Source organism: Nomascus leucogenys, unplaced genomic scaffold (assembly GCF_006542625.1).
Source record: "Nomascus leucogenys isolate Asia unplaced genomic scaffold, Asia_NLE_v1 001304F_43435_qpd_obj, whole genome shotgun sequence".
Taxonomy (NCBI): Eukaryota; Metazoa; Chordata; class Mammalia; order Primates; family Hylobatidae; genus Nomascus; species Nomascus leucogenys.
The window spans coordinates 31,284-43,330 of NW_022096724.1; the positions used below are offsets into that span (position 1 = coordinate 31,284).

Consider the following 12,047-nt stretch of genomic DNA (forward strand, 5'->3'; position numbering starts at 1 on the left):
TTTCAGGGGATGTTACTCCTAATGTCACACGAGGTGTACAAACAGTGATATTATTTGTAAGGTTTTTTTGGATATGTCACTCCTAATATCACAGGGGCTGTACACCCTGTCGTATTATTCGTAATATCCTAAAGAAATGTTACCACTGACGTCACAGGCAGTGTATACCGTGTGGTATTTTTCCCAATGTTGTGGGATGATGTTACTCCTAATATCACAGAAGGTGTTCACACTCTGATAATATTCATAATATCCTAAAAGGATATTACTACTGATGTCACCATGCGTGTACACAATCTGATATTATTTCTTATATCCTCGGGTGATGTTACTTCTTATGTCACAGGGGGTGTACTCCCTGTGACATTATTCATAATATCCTGGGTGGATGTTACTTCTAATGTCACAGGGAGTGTAGCTTTTTCGATATTATTCGTAATATTTTAGAAAGATGGTACTCCCAATGTCACAGAGGATGTACACCCTGTGAAGTTATTCCTAATAGTTTTGTATTCCTAATGTCACCCGTGGTGTACACACGGTGATATTATTTGTAATATTTTATGGAAATGTTACTCCTAATATCACGGGGCTGTACGTCTTGTAATATTATTCATAATATCCTAAAGAAATGTTACCTCTAATGTCACAAGGAATGTACACCGTGTGATATTGTTCCCAATATTGTAGGGGGATGTTACTCCTAATATCACAGGGGGTGTTCACAATGTGATAATTTTCATAATATCCTAAATGGATGTTACTGCTAATGTCACAATACGTGTACATCCTCTGTATTTGTTCATTATATCCTTGGGGGAGGTTACTCCTACTGTCACACGGGATATACTTCCTGTGATATTATTCCTAATATCCTAGGTGGATGTTACTCCTAATGCCACAGGGGCTGTACATTTTGTGATATTATTTGCATTATCCAAGAAAGATGTTACTCCTCAGGTCACAAGGGATGTACACCCTGTGATATTATTCGTACTATCCAGGGGAAATTACTCCAAATGTCACAGAAGGTGTACACTCTCTGATATTACTCGTAATGTGTCAGGGAAATGTACTTCTAATTTCACAGGGCATGTACTTTATGTGTGCACACCCCCTGTGATGTTATTTTCGAGGCATGTTAATCGTAATATTACATATGCTGTTATCCATGTGTGAACACTTTTGTGGTATTATTCCTAACATACTAGAAGGATGTAACTCCTAACATCACATGGGGTACAAGCCATGTGTGTTCACATTCTGTGATATTATTCATAATATCATAGGGAGATGCTGCTCCTAATTTTACAAGCTATGTACATTATGGGTGTACACCCCTCTGATATTATTTGTAATATCTAGGGGAATGTTGCTGCTGATATCCAGGGGGAGTACACCATGTGTATTACATGTATATTACATTTTTACACTACTTTCCAGGAGTCAATCAATTTTGTCAATCAATTCACTATTCTTGTTGCCCAAAAGGGTAGAGATAATCGCAGATCACAGATCTGTCTAGCATTAGCTAAGGACGTTTTATTACAGAGATGGATGCATGTGTGTGCCTGCGCATGTGTGTGTGTGTGTAATTCAATCATAAATCGAAGGTTTAAGTGTTGTGTGGGTGGAAGATAATTCATTCTGACTCCTGGCTTCAGAGTCCCATGTTTATTGGGAGAAAAGAGAGTCACGCTGGGAAGAATAGTAGCCCTGTGCCCTCCAGAACTGCAGCATGCTTGGGAATTGTGAGGCTTCCTGCTTTCCAGGAGATTTTGGAACTAGGAGGATGTCACCAGTGACTAGCACAGTACCACCTTCCTTACATCTGCCTGTCGTCCCTCCTCAGAGCATCCAAATGTGGCCCTCTCCTTAACTCCTTCCTCTGCATCACTTCTCACAACCCTGGGATCTGAGCACTCTCTTTATCTGTGCACAGTATCTACTTAGGGAAGCCCCAGCACCTGCTGCAGTCAGGGCTGCAGCCCTGAGCTGAGTCTAGTAGAAATTTTGTGAACTAAACATAGAGCAAGAAATGTAAATTAGTGCACCCACTGTGGAAAACAGTCTGGACATCTCTCAAAGAACTTAACACGGAGCTACCTTTTGATACAATTATCTCATTATTGAGTATATACTCAAAAGAAAATACATCATTCTACCAAAAAGACACATACTCTCCTATGTTCATGGTGGCATTATTTAAAATAGCACAGACCTAATCAACCCAGGAGTCCCTCAATGGTAGACTGTATAAATAAAATATGGTACATATACACCATGGAATACTATACAGCCATAAAGAGAATGAAATCACGTCCTTTACAACAATGTGGATGGAACTGGAGGCCTTAATCCTAAGCAAATTCATGCAGGATAGAAAGCCAAATGCTGTATATTCTCGCTTACATGGGGGAGCTAACTATTGAACACACATAGACATCAATATGGGAAAAATAGACTCTGTGGACTACTTGAGGGTGGCGGGAGAAGGATGGGTTAAAAAAATACCGACTGGGGGCGGTCTCTACAGCCTGCCTTGCCTGTCACTCTCTGGGATCGCTCCTCCTCCTGCTCCTCTCCTGCTCCTGTAGGGCCTTGTGACCACCTGGTTACCTGTAGGCAGGCCTCCATTCAGAGTAGCATTGCCACAGTGATGGGTCCTGTCAGTCCGCACCCCACCCCCAACCCAGTTACCCTCCCCTGAGCCCTCGTTCCCTGTTGAGGTCACTCAGTGCAAGGAGACCTGGGACCTCGCGGCCCGCTGGCCCTACCAGCGCTTCTGCCCTGGCGTGGGAGGTACCACACCCTCCTCTGCCCCATGCTGGGCCTGAAGGGCCCCTTCAGATCACAGCCGCCACCATGGCCACTGCCTCCACCGGAGGGCGTGACACAGGGGTGGCTTTCCCAGCTGGCTGCCACAGGGGAGCTCTAGATGCTTAGCCCGCCCCGTGGAGAGACCTAGAATCAAGGCATGACTTAACAGCTTATTTTTTAAGAGAAAAGCTCAACCCAAAGGCAGATTGTTAGTTTAGACTTTATTGCAAGCAGAACTGCTATGATGTGCTTTTAGCACTGAAGTGAGTTCCAGGCTAAGAACAGACAGCGGCTTCTCTGCTTTCCCTCCCAAGCACAAGTGTATTCACCTTGCAGACTTGAATCACTGAAGATGTAAGCCAGCTGTTACTCTCATCTTGGGAGACACCCTGTGGAAGCAGGAAGACTGTCCCTGATCAAGTGAGGAGCGCCTCTGCCGGCCGCCCGTCTGGAAGTGAGGAGCGCCTCTGCCGGCCCCTGTCTGGGAAGTGAGGACCCTCGCCCGCCCCCATCTGGAAGTGGAGCGTCTCTGCCCGGCCACCCGTCTGGGGAAGTGAGGAGCCCTCTGCCCGGCCGCCCCTTGGGAAGTGAGGAGCCCCTGCCGCCCCCGTCTGGGAAGTGAGGAGCCCTCTGCCCGCCCCACCCATCTAGGAAGTGAGGGCGTCTCTGCCCGGCCCCCATCTGGGAAGAAGTGAGGAGCACCTCTGCCTGGCCGCCCGTCTGGGAAGTGAGGAGCGCCTCTGGCCGCTGGGGGGGGCCCTGCCGCGCCCGTCTGGGAAGTGAGGAGCGCCTCTGCCCGGCCACCCATCTTCTGGGATGTGAGGAGCGCCTCTGCCGGCCGCCTGTCTGGGAGTGAGGAGCGCCTCTGCCCGGCCACCATCGTCTGGGAAGTGAGGAGCGCCTCTGCCGCAGCCCGTCTGGGAAGTGAGGAGCCCTCTGCCAGCCGCCACCCATCTAGGAAGTGAGGAGCGTCTCTGCCCGCTGGGAAGTGAGGCCTCTGCCGGCCCCTCATCTGGGATGTGAGGAGGCCTCTGCCGGCCGCCCTCGGAGTGGGGCCTCTGGGAATGGGTGAGGAGCGCCTCTGGGGGGGGGGCCGGCCGCCCATCTGGGAATGAGGAGCGCCTCTGGCCCCCTCTGGAAGTGAGGAGCCTCTGCCCGCCCCCATCTGGAAGTGAGGAGCGTCTCGGCCCCGTCTGGGAAGTGAGGAGGCCTCTGCCGGCCCCTCTGGGAGTGAGGAGCCTCTGCCGGCCCCCGTCTGGGAAGTGAGGAGCGCCTCTGCCGGCCCCCCATCTCTGGGATGTGAGGAGCGCCTCTGCCCGGCCCCCGTCTGGGAAGTAGGAGCCCTCTGCCCGGCCCCCATGCCTGGGATGTGAGGAGCACCTCTGCCCAGCCACCCCATCCGGGAAGTGAGGAGCCCTCTGCCCGGCCCCCCTGTCTGGATGAGGAGCGCTCTGCCAGCCGCCCCGTCTGGGAAGTGAGGAGCACCTCTGCCCGCCCCCCGTCTGGGAGGAGGAGCCCTCTGCCCAGCCGCCCGTCGGGAAGTGAGGAGCCCCTCTGCCCGGCCCCACCCTCTAGGAAGTGAGGAGCGTCTCTGCCTGGCGCCCCTCTGGAAGTGAGGAGCACCTCTGCCTGGCCCCCCGTCTGGGATGTGGGGAGTGCCTCTGCCCGGCCGCCCCGTCTGGGAGGTCTACCACAGAGGCCAGAAGCAATGTGGGGGCTGGATGTGGTGGCTCACGCCTGTAGTCCCAGTACTCTGGAAGGCTGAGGCGGGTTGATCGCTTGAGACTAGGAGCTTGAGACCAGCCTGGCCAACATGGCGAAACATATGAAAAATACAACTGTCAAACCAACCAATGAACCAAGGACAACAAAACAGGTCTACCCTGGAGTTATACTCTAATTTTTTCTATTTTCCTCCCTTTCTGATCCTTTATCCCACTTTCTTTTTCTTCCTCTTCCTTTCCTTCTTCTTTATCAAATAGAGGATTGAGTTATTATCATTGATCCATACAAAGTCCCTCTCTCATTTATTTTCTTTAATTCCCACCCCCCATTTCTATTCCCCGTCTTCCCATGTGCAACCTTCCTAATAAGTTTGATATGCATCTTTTTGTTTGTATGTACTTTTAGAAAATGTTTATTGTATTGTGTGCAAAAAATAAAATAAAATAAAATAAAAGACTGTCCCTGATCAAAGTCTTTAGTAAGCAGGAAGGAGTCAAGGTTAAATAATGTGTTTGCTTACCCTGGACTACAGTATTTTGGAAAATAAACCAAGGCTTGGGTTTTGCTCTGGAAGCCTGTCCTGCCTGCTTCTGTAATCTGGCGCTCTGCATCCAGATCTTGGCCCTTTATGGACACCACCGTCTGTTACTCTTACGATTCTCTGCTCTTTTGGGAGTTCAGACGTGGCACCTTATTTCACTTCTGAGCTACCCTCTGCCATCCAGAAACTTAGTGGACCTGTAGAACTATATTGTTCTGCTAAACCTGTGACCACTCACATCTCAAGGTCACATAATGGAAAAAATAGAATAGAAACATGGAATATATTAAGATTCATCACGGGACTTTGACAATTTTTTTCTCTTAACTCCTCCCTTTTGGGTTACTGCCAATGCATTTTCAACAATAGGTCAATGTTGTTGTAAGTGGCCCTGGGGCAGTATCCACAGCAGTTCTTGGTGATTTTGATTCATTCACAAAGCATTTTATCACAGCAAAATAATAAAGGTGCTGGTTTCATTGGATGCAGGGTACCAGAGAGTAACCCCAAAGCTGGGGTGTGCGCTAAAATCCAGGGGAAGAGGCTGAAGCATTCCACAAAGAATTACTTAAACCCTCCACAAGAACATCTTTAGATTTTGAATGTATCCTTGGAGGACAAGGGATCATACAAATGTGCAGCTTATAATCTGGCCACACATGAATTAAAAGTTGAACCCACTGGCCAAAAGCTTCTTGTGAGTCACCTTTCTTCAGATGATTTTGGCATTCTTCCCCTGCTCGTTCACAGGTATTAGCTGTTCATTCACATAGCCCTGTACCTTTGGAGTGTGTGTTTAGTGGGGTCCTGGCTCCTCAAGTGTGTTGGCTAAAGAACAGGCAGGATATTGCCCCGGGAAGCAACTGGAGAAGGTTGTATTCTCATCTTGCCATAGATAGCATTGACCCAGTGGACTCTGGAAACGATTCCTGCATGGTGGGAAACAACTCTGGAGATGTAAAATATGTGGCATCCATGGTTAATGTACTTGAACATGCTCCTAATCTAAGGGACTACAGGATCAGTGTCGCTATTTTCCACAGAACACTTTATCACTGATGTTTGTAGGAACCCAGCTGCCAACCGTAACTGGTTTCATAATGCACAGCCTAATCATCCTTCCTCAAGACATTGAACTGCAGGAAATTGACTGAAATTCAGTGGGGTTATTATGCAAGATACTAGGCTACATCAGTGTTTAGCAGATAATGAGATTGGATTTATGCAGTCTACTGGAAGACTTGAAATAAAAAAGGCAATGGATTCAAGCAAGTTATAATTTTGTCACCAGCAAGCACAAAAGTGGTAGATGGAGACGTTGTTACTCTGTCCTTCAATGCCACCAGGCAGTTGGGTCCGGTAATTTGTTGGTATGACAGCCATGGATTGATAACCAGCCATCTCTCTTAAGTCCTTAGATCTAAATCCCAAAAGTCACACTTACCAAGACCTGGAATCTTGGACCTAGAGCCTGTCTACTTCATCATGTCCTAAGCTGGCTTGAGCCCTCTCCATACTCAGGCTGTGATGCAGGAGCATGTGGAGAAATACATCTGTGAAGCTACAGATGAACATGGTACCATGCAGGCAGAACCACCTCTCATGGTTGTTCTGTTTGAAACAAACAAAAGGAGAAATAGTGGCACTCTTTGTTACTACTCAGAATAATTAAAAAAAATAAGAGATGGTTCAGAAACTGGATTATTCAGCTCATTTCCAGAGAAAGTACATCCCAGTGCAGTGGAATCACCATCAGAGAAAAATATTAGTGGTATCTCTGTTCCTGAGGTCACCACCAAATTGAAACCCTACAGACCCCCATACCAGATACATACAACATGGTGTGGAGGGCAGGCAAGGAAAGTGGACTGCCCATCAATGCCTATTTTGTGAAGTATCAAAATCTGGACTATGAAGTTGATGTGATGGGAAGTTGGCACAGGGTTTGAATCCCAGGAAGTGAAAGTGAGCTTCACTTAGCTGAAATGGTGCCATCTGGTCTTTATGAACTCTTGATGGTAGCAAGAAGAGATGCAAGTGAAAACCCACCTGCCATGCTTACCTTCTGAACCAGCAAAGAAAAAACAGCATCATCAAAAGCACCCAGACATCCTCTCAACCCGTAGGCAACCCCAAGTATCCTGTCGTTTCAGAAGCTACAAACAACAATTTTGGAGTGGTGCTTACAGATTCATCTAGGCACAGTGGCGCTCCAGAGGCACCAGATCACCTTATTATCTCCACTGCATCAGAGAGGTTGGTCTATGTCACTTGATTTCCTTGGGCAACTGGGAATTCTTCGATCGCTGCCTTCAAGGTCAAATATAAATGGATGAGGACCAGTGACTGCCTGGTGGCAGCTGAACATATCCTTCCTTCCAAAATTTCTGTGCAAGTTTGTAGTATAGAACCAGGTTCAACATACAAATTTTGGGTCAGTGCTATCAACCATTATGAAGAGAGTTTTCAGAGATCAGCGTCTCATCCTTATCCAGTGACTGGGTTCCCCAGACTTTTTTCCAACTGTGCAATAACGGACCTCACATTGTATACACAGAGGCTGTCAGCGTTACTCAGATTGTGCTAAAGTGGACATACATTCCATGAAGTAACAATAACACTTCCATTCTTTTATATCTATGACTGACCCACAGATAATGACAATGTTTATAAGAGGGATGTTACAGAAGGTTCAAAGGAGTGGCACATGATTGGCCATCTGCTGTCAGAAACTTCCTATGGCATTAAAATGCAGTGCTTCAGTGAAGAAGAAAGTGAGTTTAGCAATGTCATGATCTGCGAGACTAAAGTGTAATGTGCTCCTGGAGCTTCTGACTATCCGAAAGGCTTGAGTACCCCTCTGAATTCCTCAGGAAGTGAAGGAAATGCGAGGCCAGTAACCAGCCCTCACAGAAGCAGTGACATGTTATATCGATCCTTGGCTGTATGCTGGGTGTCTTGGGCCTCATTTTTATGGTTTTCATTGAATCGTGCCTGTGGAAGAATCGCCAGCAGAATATCATACAGAAATATGACGCTCCAGGATACCTCTATCCAGGACCAGATATTAATGGGCAGATGATGTAATAATACACCACTCTCTCAGGAGCAAATGAGATAAATGGAAGTGTTCATGGAGGCTTACTGAGCCATGGCGGTCCCAGCAGTGGCTGTTCCCACCTTCACCATAAGGTTCTCAATGGGTCAGTGTAATTGTGAATGGGAGCTTAAATGGAGGATTTTACTCTGGGCACACCAACTCTCTTACAGCAATGGGAATGGAACTGGAGGTTGTAATCCTAAGCAAATTAATGCAGGATCAGAAAATTAAATGCTGTATGTTCTCACTTATAATTGGGAGCTAAGTATAGAAACAGAGAGACATCAGTATGGGCAAAATAGACTCTGCGGTCTACTTGTGAGTGGAGGGAGAGGGATGGGCTTAAAAAACTGCTTATTGGAGGCGGACTCTACAACCGGCCTCGCTTGTCTCTCACAGGATCCCTCCTCTTGCTCCTGGCATGCTCTGGGCAGCCCTGAACCCGCCGGGTTACATGTCCACTCCCCTCCGCCTGGAGGAGCGCTGCCGCGGGGGCGCGCCCCAGGTCCCCTACCCTGAACCTGATGCCGGGCTCCAGAGTCAAGGTGCCAGAAGAACCAGGACCCAGCGCCCGCCTGACCTACCCAGCGCCTGCATCCTGGCCTGCAAGACACCGCGCCCTCCTCTGCCTGCGTGGTGCGTGGAGGGACCCCTTCGGATCACAGCCGCTGCTGCATAGCCGCCACCATAGCAGCGCCACCATAGTAGCGCCGCGGGGGTCCGAGGGAAGGACCTGAGGGTGGCTTTCCCAGCCGGCGCCCCACAGGGACTCTGGATGCTTAGCCCGCCGCCGAGAGATCTAAAATCAAGACATGACTTAACAGCTTATCTTGTGGGAGAACAGCTCAACCCAAAGGCAGATTGCTAGTCTGGACTTTATTACAAGCAGGACTGCGGTGATGTTTATAGCACTGAGGTGAACCCCATTGTAAGTACAGAAAGTGGCTTATCTGCTTTCCCCCCCGAAGCACAATCATATACATCTTATAGACTTGAATCACTGAAGATGTAAGCCAACTGTTACTCTGACTTTTGGAGACTCCCTGTGGACAGCATGAAGACTGATCAAAGTCTTTAGTAAGCAGAAAGGAGTCAAGGTTAAGGAATGCGTCTGATTACCCTGAATTGTACTACCTTGGAAAGTGAATCAAGGCCTGGGTTTTGCTCTGGAAGCCTGCCTTGCCTGCTTCTGTAATCTGGCGCTCTGCATGTGAATCTTGGACCCATATGGACACTGCTGTTTGTTACTGTCATGATTCTCTGCTCTTCCATGAGTTCAGACTTGGCACCTTATTTTACTTCTGAGCCACTCTCTACCGTCCAGAAACGTGGTGGACCTGTAGAACTACATTGTTCTGCCAAACTTGTGACCACTCACAGCTCATGGTTGCATGATGGAAAACAGTAGGATAGAAACATGGAACATATAAAGATTCTTCAGGGGACTTTGACAATTCTTTCTCTTAACTCCTCTCTTTTGAGTTTCTACCAATCCCTTGCCAAAAATAGCGTTGGTATTATTTTGAGTGGCCCTGTAACAGTATCCGTGGCAGTTTTTGGTGATTTTGGTTCATCCACAAAGTGTGTTATTACAGAGGAGGAAAAAAGTGCTGTCAGGATAATAGAAACGATGTCAGCTGCGTTCGCACAGAAAATCCAGAAGAGTTCAGCAGAGGAGACAGCTGTGTCTATTCAGAAACGGACAGCAACAATTTACGTTGGAATCCTCTTATTTTGCCACCTATCTCAGAGGACGGTGCTGAAAAGACAACATGGCCTCCGCCTGGTATTCCTTTCGACAGCCCCTCAGGGTCCTCCAGCGGCCCCAGGAAACCGGAGGATGTGCAAACAACCAGTCATCTTCTGACTTCAAGCCTGTAACCAACTGCACAAAACAGGCCTGGGAGTGAACTATGTGAAGGATCTTAATTCAAATCAGAGAAAATCATTCTTTATCTGTTTTGCAGTACAATGTCATGTGAATGTGTCTTAAAATGTGTGCCCTTTTATGTTATTTATGCCTTAAAAGTTTTCTTACCCGTTGCTTCCTTGCTCTCAGTAAGAAACAACCTTGTTTTGCATAGCTTTCAATCACCTGGAGGGCAGAGGGATCATTCCATATTTTCTTTTTTTTTATTACTATTATACTTTAGGTTTTAGGGTACATGTGCAGAATGTGCAGGTTTGTTACATATGTATCCATGTGCCATGTTGTTTTGCTGCACCCATTAACTCGTCATTTAGCATTAGATATATCTCCTAATGCTGTCCCTCCCCTCTCCACCCACCCCACAACAGTCCCCGGAGTGGAGCGTGATGTTCCCCTTCCTGTGTCCATGAGTTCTCATTGTTCAAATCCCACCTATAAGTGAGAAAATGCGGTGTTTGGTTTTTTGTCCTTGCGATAGTTTACTGAGAATGATGTTTTCCAGTTTCATCCATGTCCCTACAAAGGACATGAACTCATCATTTTTTATGGCTGCATAGTATTCCATGGTGTATATGTGCCACATTTTCTTAATCCAGTCTATCGTTGTTGGACATTTGGGTTGGTTCCAAGTCTTTGCTATTGTGAATAGTGCCACAATAAACATATGTGTGCATGTGTGTTTATAGCAGCAAGATTTATGGTCCTTTGGGTATATACCCAGTAATGGGATGGCTGGGTCAAGTGGTATTTCTTGTTCTAGATCCCTGAGGAATCGCTGTACTGCCTTCCACAATGGTTGAACTAGTTTACAGTCCCACCAACAGTGTAAAAGTGTTCCTATTTCTTGCCATATGTAGAAAGCTGAAACTGGATCCCTTCCTTACACCTTCTACAAAAATTAATTCAAGATGGATTAAAGACTTAAATGTTAGACCTAAAACCACTAAAATCCTTCAAGAAAACCTAGGCAATACCATTCAGGACATAGGCGTGGGCAAGGACTTCATGTCTAAAACACCAAAAGCAATGGCAACAAAAGCCAAAATTGACAAATGGGATCTCATTAAACTAAAGAGCTTCTGCACAGCAAAACAAACTACCATCAGAGTGAACAGGCAACCTACAGAATGGGAGAAAATTTTTGCAACCTACTCATCTGACAAAAGGCTAATATCCAGAATCTACAATGAACTCAAACAAATTTACAAGAAGAAAACAAACAACCCCATCAAAAAGTGGGCGAAGGACATGAACAGACACTTCTCAAAAGAAGACATTTATGCAGCCAAAAAACACATGAAAAAATGCTCGTCATCACTGGCCATGAGAGAAGTGCAAATCAAAACCACAATGAGATACCATCTCACACCAGTTAGAATGGCCATCATTAAAAAGTCAGGAAACAACAGGTGCTGGAAAGGATGTGGAGCACTGTTGGATCATTCCATATTTTCTAACAACTGTAGTGGCAGTAAGAACTCCTCATGCAAATGATTCCATCTCTTGGCTGCTTCAGCTCAGAGGAAATGCAGGGGCCAATTGAGGGTTACCACCAGTCAGGTTTTCAGATGGAAAACCATCTTTCAATAGTGTAATATCAGACTTTCTGAGAACACTTTGAAGTCAACCACGGTTTTGACCCAGTATTTATAATAGCAGACCTGGCTGATGAATTTTAAAAGAGTGCCTTCCACTAAAGTGGTAATGTGACCAGACAACATTCTCTCTATCTGCACGTGGGCACAAGTGATGTTCCGTCTTCTAGTCACTAGTCATAAGCAGTGTCGTGCACATGGTAGAGTGTAAGATGTAGTTGAATGATTGCAGTATGCAGAAAAGGAACCAAGGCCAGAGAGACAAATAATGCTTTACTATCCCTCTGCTTTAAAATTACATTGATTCCTAAAATGGCCGGTATGGGCTCTTTTTGA

At 46.6% G+C, this 12,047-nt stretch overlaps 1 pseudogene; it reads left to right on the forward strand.

The window, feature by feature from the left end:
- The first annotated feature begins 5,141 nt into the window (after positions 1 to 5,141).
- On the forward strand, positions 5,142 to 10,067 carry LOC115830469 (annotated as a pseudogene).
- The last annotated feature ends 1,980 nt before the right edge of the window (positions 10,068 to 12,047 follow it).